Source organism: Marmota marmota, unplaced genomic scaffold (assembly GCF_001458135.2).
Source record: "Marmota marmota marmota unplaced genomic scaffold, marMar, whole genome shotgun sequence".
In the NCBI taxonomy this organism is placed as follows: Eukaryota; Metazoa; Chordata; class Mammalia; order Rodentia; family Sciuridae; genus Marmota; species Marmota marmota.
In genome coordinates, this window is record NW_025999998.1 from 3,049,811 (window position 1) to 3,068,287 (window position 18,477).

Genomic DNA, 18,477 nt, shown 5'->3' on the forward strand with positions numbered 1-18,477 from the left:
GAGTGGTGGGAGGGAAAGGGAGAGAGAAGGGAAATTGTATGGAAATGGAAGGAGACCCTCATTGTTACACAAAATTACATATGAGAGGTTGTGAGGGGAAATCGGGGGGGAACAAGGGAGAGAATTGAACAACAACAAATGAGGTAGAGAGGGAAGATGGGAGGGGAGGGGAGGGGGGATAGTAGGGGATAGGAAAGGCAGCAGAATACAACAGTCACTAATATGGCATTATGTAAAAATGTGGATGTGTAACCGATGTGATTCTGCAATTTGTATTTGGGGTAAAAATGGGAGTTCATAACCCACTTGAATCAAATGTATGAAAGATGATATTTCATGAGCTTTTTAATGTTTTGAACAACCAATAAAAAAATTTGAAATTTTAAAAAATCACATGAAAACAAGGACATTACACATTAATAAAAGAAAAAGTTTAATACAGCAAGAGAACACACACACACACACACACACACACACCCTTTGAGACCATGAAAATATATAAAGCAAAACAGTTGAATGGAGACATAGAGCTACAATAATATGTGGAAAATGTAATACTCCCCTCTCAATAATGAATAGAAACCCAGACAGAAAATAGTGAGTAATTTTGAAATAGAAACAACATAATAAACTAACTTGATCTATTTGGGTTTTTCTTTAAGTGTTATTGATTCTTTTTCATTATACATGACAGTAAAATTCATTTTGATACAGCATGGAATATATCTTATTCTAATTAGGTCCTCATTATTTTCTTGGGGGAGGTACAAGGGGTTGAACTCAGGGGTACTCAACCACTGAGCCACCTCCCAGCCTTATTTTGTATTTTATTTAGAGACAGGGTCCCACTGAGATGCTTAGCACCTTGCTTTTGCTGAGGCTGGCTTTGAACTCTTAATCCTCCTGCCTCAGCCTCCCAAGACACTGGGATAACAGGTGTGCACCACCATGATCGACTTAGGACCCCATCCTTATGGATGGATATGATGGTGGGATTCATTATTGTGTATTCATATATGTACATAGAAAATTTATTTCTGATTCATTCTACTATCTTTCCTTTTCTTATCCTCCTTCCCTTCTTTCCCCTTTGTCTAATCTACTGAATATATATTCTTTGCCTAATCTCTTCTTATTGTGGGTTAGCTTCTACATATCAGAGAAAACATTAGAGATTTGGCATTTGGGGACTGGCTTATTTCACTTATTTTTTTTTTATAGTCTATAGATCCATCCATTTACTTGCTAATCTCATGAAGTCATTCTTCTTTATGTTTGAGTCATACTCCATTGAGTATATATGCAACATTTTCTTACTCCAATAATCTGTTGACCATGGGCACCTAGGTTGATTCCATAGCCAATCTATTGTGAATTGAGCTGCTAAAAACATTGATGTGGCTGTGTCACTACAGAATGCTGATTTTAAATACTTTGGATATACACTGAGGAGTGGGATAGCTAGATCAAATGGTGGTTTCATTCCTAGTTTTCTGAGGAATCTCCATTCTGATTTCCAGATTGTGAACCAACTAGATCTAACAAACATACAGAACACTCTACCCAATAATATAGCATGTACATTCATAAAGTGCACATTGGACATTTTCCAGGACAGACAGTATGTTAGGCCACAAATTAAACCTCAGCTTACATGATAGGATAGATTTCATACAAAGTATCTTTTATGACCACAATAGAATAAAGTTAGAAATCAAAAACTGAAGAAAACTGGAAAGTTTATAAATCTGTGAAATTCCACTTTTTCCTCTAAGGTAAGGAACAAGTTAATGATACCTGTTTGTGCCATTCCTATCCAGTATAAGATGTTCTAGCCAGAGCAATTAGGCAGGAAAAATAAATAAAAGGCATCTATATTGGAAGAAAAGAAATAAGATGATCTCTGTTCCCACATAATATAACTGTATATATAAAGAACCCTAAAGCTTCCATCAAAAAAATTAAGAACTCTTTCAACGAACAAATGAATTTAGCAAAGTTGTAAGATACAAAACTAACACACAAAACTCACTTGCATTTCTATACAGTAATAATGAACAATCTAGAAAAGAAATTAGGAAAATAATTCTATTTATAATAAAATCAAAAGGAATAAAACATTTACTAATTAAAGAGTACAATGAAGACATACAATAAAAACTACAAAAATGTTGCTAAAAGAAATAAAAGAAGATATAAACAAATGGAAACACGTCTCATATTCTTGTCACCCTGTCAGCTTAGGAACTGACCTCCTTAACAAGACTCTTAAAGCACAAGAAGTAAAATCAAGAATAAATAAATGGGATGGAATAAAACTAAAAACTTTCTTAACAGAAAAGAAAACAATAAATAACATGAAGAGAAAGCTTACAGAATGGAATAAAATCTTTACAATCTTTACACATGCACCTCAGATAGAGCATTAATCTCCAGTATATATAAAGAACTAAAAAAAAAACCCTTAATACCAAAACAAACAAACAAACAAAATCCCACAAAAAAAACCCAATCAATAAATGGGCTAAGAAACTGAACAGATACTTCACAGAAGAAATACAATTGATCAACAAATATATGAAAAAAATGTTCAACATCTCTAGCAATTAGAGAAATCAAAATTACACTGAGATTCCATCTCACTCCAGCCAGAATGGCAATCATCAAGAATACAAGCAACAATAAATGCTGGCGAGGATGTGGGGAAAAAGGTACAATCATACATTGCTGGTGAAACAACAAATTGGTGCAACCTCTATGGAAAGCAATATAAAAATTCCTCAAAAAACTTGGAATGGAACCACCATCTGACCCAGTCATTCCACTCCTAAGTTTATACCCAAAGGACATCAAGTATGGTAAAAGACTCTCAACATTACTATTTATTAGGTAAATACAAATCAAAACTCCAATAAGTTACCATTTTGTACCCACTAAGATGACTACTGCCAACATAACAGAAAATAAGTGCTTGAGAAGACATGAGGAAATTGGAATTCTCGTGTGCTCTTGGCAAGAGAATGAAATGGTGCCCTTTCTCAGAAAACAATAATGCTGTTACTCCCCTCTTCCCACCAAATTCAAAACAGAATTACCATACTGACTAGAAATTCCACTTTGGTGTATATACCACAAAAGAAATGCAAACAAGATCTTGATGAGGTATTTGTTCATAGCAGCACTATTCACACTGCAAAAATGTAGATACAACATAAATGTCCACCAGTGGATGAACAGATAAAACATACTATTTGTGTGTACATGAAATTATTCAGCCTTAAAAAGGAATGAAATTATGACATATGCTACAATATGAAAAAATCTTGATAATATTATACTAATTGAAATAATCCAGAAACAAAAAGACAAGCACTGGATGATTCCATTTAGATAAGATACTTAGTCAAATCATACAAAGTAGAATGGAGTTTTCTTGGGTATGAAAGGAAAGTGGAGTAGGGAATCATTATCTGGTATAGAATTTCAATTTTACAAGATGAAAAGAGTTCTGGATAGGAATAATAGTGATGATTGCATAACTATATATATAATATATAAATATATATATATTTAATACTATATAACTGTACATTAAAAAGTGTTTAAAGGTCAAATATTATGTGTTTGCCACAAAAATTGGAGGGGGAGAACCTTATAATAAAATAAATATGGATTCAAACATTAACTCACTTATTAGCTGAATTGGTCTTAAGTTACTTATTCTTCTGAACCTTGATTTTCTCATCTATAAAATAGAGTTGAAATTACTTCCGAGTTTATTATGCTAATTAGAAATATTTTACATAATATGTATAATAGTTCCTATTTACAAAGGATTTATGCTTATCGTTGATAAAAAACCTGAGCATTTCTTATTTCTCATTGAAAAAGCACATATATCTTAAAGAACAAGAGAAGAAAATTAGTATTCATCTACAAAACATCTTGTGATAAATTCACATACATAGTTTGATTCTCTTTTTTTGCCTGTGGTTTTTTTTTTTTAAGATAGAGTAAATAGGCATTTCTGCAAAGTCACATAAGAATTGCTCTACTGATTTCTCCCTTATTGAATACCAATTTAATTACTGTGAAATAGAGTTGGTTTTGTCATCACGTTGGTGTTTGTATAGTGCTGTGTATTGCACAGTGTTTTATAGCTATTAATTATTGTCCTACAATATCCTTGGGAAGTGGACCACTGCAACCTTCTTGGAGCACTAATTAGAACCTGTCACAGAAAGATCATATAACTTGCTGAAGGACATTCAGTGAAGGCAGTGAGGATGGCAGAGCCAAGGGGACCTACTTTGCTGAAATGGAAAGATGTACAAAATGAAAATCCAAATGCCTGGGATGTAATCTCAACTCTGACACTCACCTGACAATCTGGATAATTTTCAAAATTTCTCTGGGCTTCATTTCTTCATTAAAAAAAAACACAGAAGGACTCATAAAGTTCTAGATTCTAGGATTATAATAGCATAACATTTCCTAAATGAAAACAGATCAATAATTTTATCATTAAAATACACATCTTGTCATTTAGAAAGTGAGTCAATAACCTGAAACATGTTGAATTCAATTCCCCAGGGAAGAATGAAATTTGAATTTGAGTTGAATGAGACTTGGAGAACCCTATAGAGATGTTTAACCTTCAAAAGATAGTTTTGTCCAGGAGAAATGGATGTCCAGGGTCAATAAGGTTGTGTATTGTGGGCTCCTCCACCTAATAACTGTGTGAATTAGGGCAAGGATTTAACTTTTTGAAGCCTGTCCAAGGATGGACATTATCACATTTAAATGTTCAGATAATCTGCTGTAAAAAAACATCTTGATATCCGAAAGGCTAATGAATTTGACTGTCAACATCAAATGAGTGGGTCCCATATACTGGACATGTTTGCTTGGTTGAGGAGGCAAAGATGAGTTAGATACAGAGGTACTTGCCTTAAAAGAACTTTGTATGTAACAAGGAAACTGTAACTAATACAGAGCTGAGTGTGATAAGAAGCTTAAGAGAGAACATGATATGTACTGGGGATATGTAGGTTGAGGTCAGAAGGGATTATTTTGGCATATCAAATATCCAACTTGAGATTTGAATCTCAGTTGGGAATGTCTGTTTTGTGCATAAATATCCTATGTTCCTGATCACTATAAGCCTTGAAGTATAAACAGCATTCTAATAGATGTAATCTAGGAAGAAATAATTCTAGTGAAGGATTAAGTGAAGACAAATGTTTGAAGACAGGACTGTGTCATCAATCTGTACAGCTCTAATATAGAACACCTCTCCTTCCTCACACCTTCCATTCTGCTCTCCATCTCCACCGTCTTCAACAGGCAAGGTTTTTCCCAATATGCATCCAGATGATACTTTATAAATTGTCTTATTTTTTGCCCCTTCCTAGTTTTCAAGAGTAGTCATCAACTTAATATTTCTTAGGACGTTCCTCCCAAGCACTCCCTGTCTCTCAACAAATCCCTGGAAAATGTACAAAATAAAAGGTTCCTGCAAGATGACTTTTCTATAAGCTTCCAGAATAATGTCTCTCTAGAGAAATCAAATAAATTCAAGGAAATAACAAATCATGAATTGTTCTTTAAAAATAACCTGATTTAGAAGTGCACCTGTGGTGAGGATCAAGTTCTTACGTTAAGGCAGGGTCTGTGATAAAATTACGAGTCTTTGACCTGTGAAAATTCCTTTGAGTGGACGGACACACAGCCTACCTGGCCTCTGTGGTTCTATTCAATATCAGCTCTGTTTGGTATGTAGTAAAACAAAAAAAAGGCTTTTGTTTAAACTTCTAGGATATTTTCCAACCTATTCTCAGAAGGTAGTCAGGGACCAGACAGTCTCAAGATTTCCCTTTCTTGCCTCAGCTAGGAAAGCCCCTTGCATACATCTCTGCCTGCCTTTCGACACAGAATGATAACCTGCAAATCCAGCATTGTAATGAGTAGAGATACTTGGCAATGGGGCTATAAATAGGGTGCTTTAGAACCTAAAGCGCATTCAGCCTGCTTTTGTCAGCAAAGAATAAGAAAGGAGCCTGTATTATTATAGCAGAAGCAAGTAAACAGACCTTCATTGCCCGTTATAGTGGTGCATAATATACTAAACATGCCTGTTGGAGCTGGAACATATATTACATGGTCAGTTTAGAATAGCAGACTTTTCCTTATCATGATTATAAAAGCTAAAAAGTACACATGGGCATCTCATCTTTGGAAAAAAGAAATGAATCACTGGTCTTCTACATGTTCTTTTGATGCTTTCAATGTCATTTGGCTAAATGACAGGGCATAAGTTGGGTAAATCAAATCAGGGCTACTAAATACAAGGAAGGTGTACCAGACTGTTCTAGGTGACCTCAATGAATAGAACTAGGGGTTCAAGGTGGAACAATCGACTGAGGGATTTCCTATAAATAAGATCTCTCCAAAGAAGAACTAACGTTCACTTTGATGTGCTTCAGCAAAGGTTGACTCTTCAGTTGGTCAAGGATGCTAAATTGGCCAATAATCCTAGAAGAGGGATTGGGATAAGAAAAGGTTAGATATTCACTTAAATCCCTTCATTTTTCACCTGTTCCAGTAAATAAATTCAGTTCACATGGAAGAGCTTATTCCTATTTATTTAGGGAAGTATGTCTATTTTTTCTATAGCTCCAAATAGTAATAAAGCTCCCTCATCTATCTATCAGGCAAAAATCAGGCACTTCAACTGCTCCTGTACTCAAGTGCTTGGAATATCTTTATAATTTATTTAGTTGTTTATTTTTTGGGTGATAACATATTTTAATGAAATTCATTATTTATATATTTATAAAATATAAGGATATTAAAGCATCAAAATAGATATCATAGCTTAATAAGATTACAATGAAGCCTTGCATGTATGATACCAACACAGTAGCATATTGGCCCTAATGTGCCATCTGAGAAATTGAAGAAAGGCAGAGATCCCTCCCCCCACCTCAAACTGTAGTTTGATCCTACATTCAGTCCTTTGTGTTCTTCTTCCTAGTTAGGAAGGTGGCTGGATATAGTTAGTGGAGGTGGGGTAGGGAGCAAAAGGAGATACAGAAAAGAATGGAAAGGGAAAAGGATACTGGAGGGTAAATTAGGATGGGTCACTAGGGAGTTAAACGGGAGCAAAAACTTCTATTTGAAATCTTGCAATCTACCGGGATAGGACAGGGAAGGAGGAGAAAATAGGGAAGAAGAGAGAGGAAGGGAGAGTGAGGAGAGGTGTGTCCTCTGCTTCCATTACACAGAGGGACTTACAGGAAATCTGAATTGTAAAGTGTGCTTTGAATGCACTAAGAATGCTTATTACATAAGTTCTGTGAAAAATTTACCTGAATTTTAAAGGGTCACTTTTTTATTTACCTTTTCTTGAATCCATGTTGTGGTCACCTATTGAGGCAGATGGACCCTCACTTATGTTTGTTTCACATGTTGCAAAGGATGATAACACACACACACACACACACACAAAAACAAAAACAAAAAAAACACCACCAGGATATGAAAAGGCTTGTTATTTTCACAGTTGAAGTCTGTGTAGGAACAGGGTACTCTTTTCAAGCTGGTATAAAATGGCTTCTAGGAGCAAGGAAAGGCGACTTTCTGTGTTTGTATTTAGTTAGGAGGTAGGGCTGGGAGGAGAATTCCTTCCTGACAGGAGCTTCATGGTTTGAATCAAAGGCAGGAGCCCCCAGTTTTTCTCATATGCTTGTCCAGATGTGAGGCACAAGATTGAGGGATGAGGCTTAAAAGCTGTCATTAGTCAGGGGTTAAAGATGGCAGGCCAGAGGGAGGCAGCATTAGGTGTCGCTCCATGATCCAGTTCTCACCTAGTTGGAATATTGCATCTCTGAGAGTGTTAGAGGACCCCTATACAGCTGTTTGCCACAGATATCATCAGCGCTGTGACCCTGCACAGGGCTCCAGGCCTTAGCATTCGAGCAGGACTCTGGACTCCTGGCTCCCAACAACCCAAAGTCCGAAGTTCTAGCCAATGCAGGGTTCGCGGGTGCCTTAGAAGAATCACCTATCAACACATCTGCAGATCTTCAAGACTTCTCTCCACTCCCATGCAGGTCACTCAGCTGCTACCTACCCATAGCACAATGCCATCACCCAGCTCCGTCCACCCCACCAGACACCCAGCACTGAAAGCAGAGCTCCGCCATCTTGGCTCACCTTTTTCGCCATATTAGGTGGGGGCAGCTTCCAGATCGGATCTCCTGTGGCCAGGTACCAAATTTCTAGCCTTACCCCCCTCCCCAGCAGTGGTAATCCAACACTGTAGTTGCCCAACACAGGTGTGCAGTGTGACCAGGGAGCCGCCCACAGGAGCCCTGGTGTGAGAGCTTCCTCAATTGGGAACTACTAGGGGAGAGAGAGACAGGGCTAAAGTTTGGAGCCTAACAGAGAGACCAGGAAGTGGGAAATCTCCAGGCAAGAGATGGAAATAGTACCAGGCACTCAAGTCATATGAGCAGTCTCAAAAGGAGACCTCTGAGGTGCAGTCTTTTTTCAGGGACTGGTGGGTGCCACTCCCCGCAATCAGGCGCCCTGCACCAGGACCAGTCTTCCCACCCTGGTTACCTCCACCATCCTGAGGGCAGAGACACCAGCTTACAACAGACAACCCCATCTATTGGATGAGAAGAGAAGCAGAAAAGATACAGATCTCTAAAAACTAGCAACAACCGTGGTTCTTCCTTCGAGTTTTCCTTTTTTTTTCTCTTCTACCCCTCTATCCTCTGGCCCTCAAATTCCCAACATATGTAAAACCAATAATTTTTCATGAAATAGGATTTTGAGGACTGAATCATCTGAATAATATAATATAGAGGTGTTGTATATGGCCTTTTTTTCTTTTCTTTTCCTTTTTCTTCTTTCATTTTTCTTTCCCCCTCCAAATTTTACTATTTTAACACCCTGTATTTTTCTAAATACATACGTGTGTTTGTTTTACGTACTCTACTGTCTTCCCACATACTTGTCTACCCTAAATTACTTCCTGTCTATTCTCTTGCTACTAACCCTCTTCATTAGATTTCTCTTTCACACTTCCTAAGATATATTAACTGTATATCCTCACATCCTACCTCCTCAGCATATCATCCTATGCCCCACCCCCAGTTTATTGTCCACCATCAGAAACTATAAACCTTTTTACAAAACTACTGATTATGTTTTAGATAATAATTGAATCCAACATTTCTGTATATTGAGACTAAACTGTAAATAACAACAAATTGTTGATATTGGGATCTGTTAACATTGTCCTTCCCCATAAAGGAGGGATCTTGGAACCCTACAAGACCACTACAAACCTATAGGGTAAAAACCCCACACCCACAGAGCTAGTAAGGAGGACACATGAGCAACATGAAAAGACAAGGGAAGAAAGTGCCCCAAACATATCAAGACACCACATCATTAGAGTCATTGGCAGCCACAAGAGAAGAAATGACAGAGAAGGAGTTCTGGATGTACATGGTTAAAATGTTCTGTGAACTCAGGGAAGATATAAGAGAGCAAATATAGGCAGTGAAAGATCACTTTGACAAGGAACTAGGTAAACAAATACAGGAAGCAAAAGATCACCACAACAGGGAGATAGAGGTTCTAAAAACAAAAACAAAAAACAAAGCCCGCCCCCATTTCCTTTCATGTGAGCTTTGCACCTTGCACCTGTGGAGCCTTCCAGGCCTCTGTGGCGGGGCCTGTCTGCTGGACTCTGTCAGTGTTAGCAACCTCTGCAGAGGCAGCGGGCACTTCTTGGTATTTGCACATCGCTGTCCCATCAGGAATGCACATGGAGGTGCCGTGGTTCCCGGTCCAAGACACACACCTGCATGTGTGGCTGCATGGGTCCAGAAACAGTCCAGCAATCAGACTGAAGCCAGGCCTGTCCTGAGACTCCCACGGAATGCTAACAGGGTCCACCACGAAGGGCCCTCTGAGCCATTTGTCCTCTACTCATGGCACTCACTCAGCAAGGGGACAACAGCTTTGGGACTGGGCACTGGGCCCTAGAGGATTCAAACATTGCACCTGCCACTGTGTGGACAGCTGTGAGGAAGGAACCTCTCCTCTCTGGTCCAGTCTTGTGTGTGGGGACACACCTTGGTTTTAACCCCGCTGAGGGTCGTGCTACTTCATTGACAAGTTCTGTGGTGGGCCTGGGGGGCAGCTTGTGTTAGCGTGTGCCTAACGTGCACACTCCGAGTCCATCCCCAACACCTCAAAGAAAAATAAAATCCTGCAGGTGGAGAGCCTTTATGCTGCACTGCCCAGGTTACAGAGAAAAAAACAACAACCTTGAAATAAAAGAAACAATAAACCAAATTAAAAGCTCAAATGAAAGCATGACACAGAGTAGACTACTTGGTAGGACGTCAGACAATGAAGACAAAATATATAATCTTAAAAAGAACACAGACCACACAGTGATAATGGTAAGAAACCATGAGCAGAACATTCAAGAAATATGGGATAGCATAAAAAGACCAAATTTAAGAGTTTTTGGTATAGAGGAAGGCAAATAGGTCCAAACCAAAGGAATGAACAATCTATTCAATGAAATAATATCAGAAAACTTTCCAAACATGAAGAATGAATTGTAAATCCAAATTCAAGAAGCCTTCAGGACACCGAATGTACAAAATCACAACAAATCCACACCAAGACACATTATAATAAAAATGCCCAACATACAGAATAAGGAAAGAATTTTAAAAGCCACGAGAGAAAGGAACAGATTATATATAGGGGAAAGCCAATTAGGATAATGGCAGATTTTTCAACACAGACCCTGAAAGCTAGAAGATCCTGGAACAACATATATCAAGCTCGGGAAGAAAGTGGGTGCCAACCACGAATCTTGTATCCAGCAAAATTAAGCTTTAGATTTGAAGATGAAATAAAAACCTTCTATTATAAACAAAAGTTAAAAGAATTTATAGTTAGAAAACCAGCACTACAAAATATTCTTGGCAAAATATTCCATGAAGAGGAAATGAAAAACAACAATGAAAATCAGCAGAGGAGGTAGTACACTAAAGGAAAAACTAACCAAAGAAGGAAATCAAGTCAAATTTAATAAGAAAAATAAATAAATATAGCTAGGAATACAAACCGTGTCTCAATAATAACCCTGAATATAAATGGCTTAAACTCACCAGTCAAAAGACATAAGCTAGCAGATTGGATTGAAAAAAGGCCCAACAATATGCTGCCTCCAGGAGACTCATCTGATAGGAAAAGACACACACAGACTGAAGGTGAAAGGTTGGGGAAAATTATACCACTCACATGGACTGTGGAAGCAAGCAGGGGTTTCCATCCTTGTATCAAATAAAGTAGACGTCAAGCCAAAGTTAATCAAAAGGGATAAAGATGAACATTACATACTGCTCAAGGGAACCATACACCAACAAGACATAACAATCATGAATATATATGCCCCCAAAAATGGTGCAGCTATGTTCATCAAACAAATTCTTCTCAACTTCAAGAGTGAAACTGACCACAACACAATGATCTTGAGTGACTTTAACACACCTTTGTCACCACTGGATAGACCTTCCAAACAAAAGTTGAATAAAGAAACTACAGAACTCAATAATACAAGCAATAACTTAGACTTAACTGACATATATAGAATATTTCAACCGTCATCAAGTGGATACTTTCTTCTCAGCAGCACATGGATCCTTCTCTAAAATAAACCATATAATATGCCACAAAGCAACTCTTAGCAAATACAAAAAGTAGAGATACTACCATGTATTTTATCAGATCATAATGGAATGAAATTGGAAATCAATTACGAAATAAAAAATAAAAATTACTCCAACACCTTGGGATTAAACAATATTCTACTGAATGAACAATGTGTTGCAGAAGATATCAAGGAGGAGATTAAAAAATTCCTAGAGGTAAATGAGAACATAGACACAACATGTTGAAATCTCTGGGACACTATGAAAGCAGTACTAAGAGGAAAGTTCATTGCATGGAGTGCATTCCTTAAAAGAAGAAAAAGTCAACAAATGGATGACCTCACATTACATCTCACAGCCCTAGAAAAAGAACAAATCAACAGCAAAAGCAGTAGAAGGCAAGAAATAATTAAAATTAGAGCTGATGTCAAATAATTAAAATTAGAGCTGAAATCAATGAAATCGAAACAAAAGGAACAATTGAAAAAACTGACAAAACAAAAAGTAGGTTCTTTGAAAAAATAAATAAAATTGACAGACCCTTAGCTACACTAACAAACAGAAGGAGAGAGAAAACTCAAATAACCAGCATACACGATGTGAAAGGTAATATCACAACAGACACTACAGAAATACAGAGGATAATTAGAAATTATTTTGAAAACTTATACTCCAATAAAATAGAAGATATTGAAGGCATCAACAAATTTCTTAAGTCATAAAATTTGCTCAGATTAAGTCAGGAAGATATACACAATTTAAACAGACCAATATCAAGTGATGAAATAGAAGACACCATCAGAAGCCTACCAACTAAGAAAAGCCCAGGACTGGATGGATACACAGCTGAGTTCTACAAGACCTTTAAAGAAGAACTAACACCAATACTCTTCAATTTATTTCAGGAAATAGAAAAACAGGGAGCACTTCCAAACTCATTCTATGAGGTCAATACGACCCTGATTCAAAAGCCAGGCAAAGACACATCAAAGAAAGAAAACTTTAGACCAATATCTCTAATGAACATAAATGCAAACATTCTCAAAAAATTCTGGCAAATCGAATAAAAAACATATCAAAAAGATTGTGCACCATGATCAAGTGGGATTCATCCCAGGGATGCAATGTTGATTCAACATATGTAAATCAATAAATGTAATTCATCACATCAATAGTCTCAAAGATAAGAATCATATGATTATTTCAATAGATACAGAAAAAGCATTTGAGAAAATACAGCACCCCTTCGTGTTCAAAACACTAGAAAAATTAGGGATAAAAGGAACATATCTCTACATCGTAAAGGCTATCTATGCTTAGCCTCAAGCCAACATTATTCTAAATAGAGAAATATTGAAGGCATTCCCTCTAAAAACTGGAACAAGACAGGGATGCCCTTTTCAATTTAACATAGTTCTTAAAACGCTGGCCAGAGCAATTAGACAGACAAAAGAAATTAAAGGGATACACATAGGAAAAAAAACAACCTTGAATTATAACTATTTGCTGACATATGAGTCTATACCAGGGAGACCCAAAAAGATCCACTAGAAAACTTCTAGAACTATAAATAAATTCAGCAAATTATCAGGATATAAAATCAACACCCATTAATCAAAGACATTTCTGTATATCAGTGATAAATCCTCTGAGAGGGAAATAAGGAAAACTACCCCATTTACAATAGCCTCAAAAAAAAAAAACTTGGGAATCAACTTAGTAAAAGATGTGAAAGATCTATATAATGAAAACTGTAGAACCCTAAAGAAAGAAATCAAAGAAGAACTTAGAGGATGGAAAGATCTACCTTGCTCTTGGATAGGCAGAATTAATATTATCAAAATGACCATACTACCAAAAGCACTGCTCAGATTTAATGCAATTCTGGTCAAAATCCCAATGGCATTCCTCAGAGAATAGAAAAAGCAATCATGAAATTCATCTGGAAAAATAAGAGACCCAGAATAGCTAAAGCAATCTTTAGCAGGAAGAGTGAAGCAGGTGGCATCACTATATCAGACCTTAAACTATACTAAAGAGCAATAGTAACAAAACAGCATGATATTAGCACCAAAACAGACTGGTAGACCAATGGTACAGAATAGAGGACACAGAGACTAACCCACAAAACTACAATTATCTCATATTAGACAAAGGTGCCAAAAACATGCATTGGAGAAAAGCTAGCCTCTTCAACAAATGGTGCTGGGAAAACTGGAAATCCATGTGCAACAAAATGAAATTAAACCCCTATCTCTCACCATGCACAAAACTCAAAGTGGATCAAGGACCTAGGAATTAAACCTGAGACTCTGTGTCTAATAGAAGAAAAAGTAGATCCTAATCTTCATCATGCGGGATTAGGCCCCAACTTCCTTAATAAGACTCCTATAGTGCAAGAATTAAAACCAAGAATTAATAAATGGGATGGATTCAAACTAAAAAGTTTCTTCTCAGTCAAAATACAATCTGTAAGGTGAATTGAGAGCCTACAGAGTGGGAGCAAATTTTTACCCCTCACATATCAGATAGAGCACTAATCTCTAGGGTATAGAAATAATTCAAAAAGCTAAGCACCAAAAAACAACAACAACAACAACAACAACAACAAAAAACAAATAACCCAATAAATAAATTGGACAAATTGGACAAGTACCTGAACAGATACTTCCCAGAAGATGATATACAATCAGTCAAAATGAAAAAATGATTTATTCATGTTTGTACATAGGAAATTTATGTCAGATTCTTTCCACTGTCTTTCCTATTCCTATCCCACCTCCGTTTCCTTCATTTCCTTTTGTCTAATCCACTGAACTCCTATTCTCCTCTCCCCCCACTTATTGTTGTTAGCATCCACATAGCAGAGAGAACAGTCACCCTTTGTTTCGGGGGGACTGGGTTATTTCACTTATGAAAAAATATTCATCATTTCCAGCAATTAGAGAAATACAAATCAAAACTACTTTAAGATTTCATCTCACTTCAGTCAGAATGGCAGATATTATGAAGATAAACAACCATAAGTATTGGCGAGGATGTGGGGGGAAAGGTACACTCATACATTGCTGGTGGGACTGCAAATTGGTGCAGCCAATATGGAAAGTAGTATGGAGATTTCTTGGAAAACTGGGAATGAAACCACCATTTGATCCAGCTATTCCTCTCCTCAGTCTATACCCAAAGATTTAAAATCAGCATACTACAGGGATACAGCCACATCAATGTTTATAGCAGTACAATTCACAATAGCTAAACTGTGGAACCAACCTAGCTGCCCTTCAGTAGATGAATGGATAAAAAAAATGTGGCATATATACAGAATGGAATATTACTCAGCAATAAAAGAGAATAAAATCATGTCATTGCAGGTAAATGAATGAAGTTGGAGAAAATTATGCTAAGTGAAGTTAGCCAATCCCCAAAAAACAAATGCTGAATGTTTTCTTTGACATAAGAAGACTGATTCATAGTAAGTAGAGAGGGGGAAGCATGGGAGGAATAGATGAACTCTAGATAGGGAAGAGGGGTGGGAGGGGAAGGGAGGGAGCAGGGGGTTAGCAAGGATGGTGGAATGTGATGGATATTATTATCCAAAGTACATGTATAAAGACATGAATTGGTGTGGACATACTTTATATACAGAGATATGAAAAATTGTCCTCTATATGTGTAATAAGACTTGTAATACATTTCACTGGCATGCATTTAAAAAATAAAATCAATTTTTAAAAATTGTGTTAGTAGTCAGATATCAGAAAATGGAGTCACACTCATTATAACTCCTTACAATGGACTTTTGCCTACTTTGCTTTTGGTTAATTCATATTTGAATAATAAGAGTATTAGGTTTGGAGAATACATTACTATGTGAATCTTGTATAAAGTAGGGACTTACCTCCCTGGGTTCAGAAGTCAAAAACCCAGACACTGGCTCCGTCTGAACTCTGGCTTGATAGACAATCTGAATTAAGTCAAACAGAGACAAAATTCATTCTGGGTACATTGAAGGTGATGATTAATATTCAGTGCTGCCAGAGAAGAAATAAATGAAATGGCAACCAGCAGTAGTGACTCTGGTGCCCTGACCAAACTCTTCTTACAGTTGTAATATTGGCTATTGTCCTAGGAGCTTGCCCCCTTGATTTTTGCATCTTTGTACAAATGGCTATCCATGCTAAGTGAAGTAAGCCAGTCCCAAAAAACAAAGGGTGAATGTTCTCTCTGCTATGTGGATGCTAACAACAATAAGTGGGTGGGGGAGGAAGAATAGGAGTTCAGTGGATTAGACAAAAGGAAATGAAGGAAACGGAGGTGGGATAGGAATAGGAAAGACAGTGGAAAGGATCTGACATAAATTTCCTATGTACATACATGAATATATCATAATTAATCCCACCATTGTGTATATGCACATGACCCTGATTAGAATAGGCTATATTTCTTGCATGTATAATCATATCAAAATGGACTGTATTGTCATGTATAACTAAAAAGAACCAATTAAAAAATAGATAGACTTTCTAGAATTTCTATGTACCAGACAACATCTTCCCATAGAATTTTTTCTGCTTAAGTTATCCAAAGTCAATTTGTTTTTTGCAATGAAGTATCCTGATAGTTGATTAATACACACACACACACACACACACACACACACACACCACAGCAGAGATAATACACTTAAAGAGTAAATATAAGAATAGATAAAGGGAATGAATAGCCTAACAAACTCTCCAATAAATTTCTGGTATGTTGATCAATAATTAGAGTGGCTATTTCTAAGTGATATTTTCTAAAAGACAGTATTAAAATAGAAAACGATAGACCTCTAATTTTCTATTAAACAAATACAAAGCCCATCTGTATTGAAACCACTGACCACAAGACATAATTGTAGTCAGTGAGAAAACTTTAGAAGATGAGAGATAAGGCAAGTACCTTTGAGAATGCAAAGCACTGGATTAGTGAATATCCTGATAAAGGCACATCTAAATGTAATCTGTATCTTGAAAATGAGATTGAGTTTACAGGCAGTGTGTTTGTCAAGAATGACCAGAACCTCCCCTGAAACACTATGCTCTTTAAGTATAATGTTTTATTGTTCATTTTTATAGAACATAACCCTTAACCTTGAGGCTACAATTACTGCAAAAATGCTTTATGTATTTGTAACTGAATATTATATTTATTCTCTATATGTTGTTATAGGAAATTGTATTTGTTAGAATGTGTTTGTTGTAGCAAATTGAATTTACTTATCTAAGTTTCAATGTACATATCACTTCTGTGGTGATTTTCTTGTTATAAATGACTGCACTAACTTTAAATTCTAGGTGCACATAAATGCCTTGAGGTTACTCTCTAGTCAAAGAGTATTATGACCCTAGTCTCAGCTTCATTCCTGCATGCCACCTTCAGAAAACTAAGCATGGAGTGCTAAAAGAATTGCTTATAAAGGTAATGAGAAGTTTCTTTCATTCATTAAAAATTCATTATCCCCTAATTATAAACAGTACAAAGTTAAAGTTATCCATGCATGTAGATATAATTGTGATAGAATTGTCTGAGACTAGTTATCAATATTCCTGAAAAACAGCATTTTTCTGTTACTCCTAAGACAAGAGCCAAATTCAGACTTTTGGGGACAGGAGTTTTTCAAATTGATATTCTGTGGGCTTTTAGATTATCAAGTGTAAAGGGAAACTTCTATTCTGGAATGGATAATGAATATAATCATGGAAAAGGTTGTCTTGAGAAAAAGTTACCTCTGTAAATTATTGTGTTGCCTGGTCTGGCTGCCGTTGAGATAATATTGACTTGGTTTTCCCTTTGAAACCAGGTAATTGCTTACCATATCTATTTTCTCATCTTCCTGGACATTTCCCAGATTCCATTACAGGTAGATATGGTCATATCACTGAGTTCTAGCTAATGGAAGGTGAAATAAAGTAATCTTTGGGGCCTAATCTGTAAATTACTCCTAAAGCTGATCCTTTATATCCCCTCATGTTCCTCGGCTTGATGCAGATGAACAGTCTCCTTGGAAGCCATATTTTGAAGATGAAACATTCTCAAGGTAGAAGAGTCTGGGTCCTTGAATTGCTACTTAAAGAAGAGCCACTCTCCAATCATAAAAGTCCACTTTGATGCTTATAAAAGTGGGAAATACATGTTTAGCTTGGCTTGGGGGAGCATGATCTGAGGATTATAGGTACAGGGATGTGTAGTATCTAGTCAAAAATGATGTTTTCTGCTTTGTGATTTCTTTCTGTGTCATTAAATATATAGCCTAAGATATTATTTGGGGGAATAAGGGAGAAAACTCTCTCTAATCTGTTTCAACACTTGGGATAGATGACAGAATAAAATTTCAAGACAATGGTAGGACCATAGAATTACATTTGGCTAACAGTCCAGAGTAAGATTCTGTCTATGGCAAACAAAAGAAAACATTTGTGGCAAATGTTAGACTTCCACACTCGTAAATACATAGGGATGGAAATATAATAAAAGCGATAGCCACATGACTTTGTCCTTCTTTGCTAATGGAAGGATAGCTCCTGTAGGCTGCAGAAATTTGGATCTTTGTGTTATGTAGCTATACATATGGTATAAAACAAAATCTCAGCCTATGGTAGCCAAGATGGCTAAACAGAGGTATCCTGTGTATAATTCTGCCACAGAGAAGAACCAGGCCAAAAAAAAAAAAAAAAAAAGCTGT

General features: G+C 36.7%; 1 long non-coding RNA gene across 1 annotated transcript in view; it reads left to right on the forward strand.

Moving 5' to 3' along the window:
* Positions 1-9,909: 9,909 nt before the first annotated feature.
* The window catches only part of LOC125617920, a 9,337-nt gene continuing 769 nt past the window's right edge, over positions 9,910-18,477 (forward strand). The window contains exons 1-2 of the long non-coding RNA XR_007349061.1: positions 9,910-10,158; positions 15,274-15,282. This is a non-coding gene — a long non-coding RNA (uncharacterized LOC125617920). The remainder of the gene's footprint in view (positions 10,159-15,273; positions 15,283-18,477) is intronic.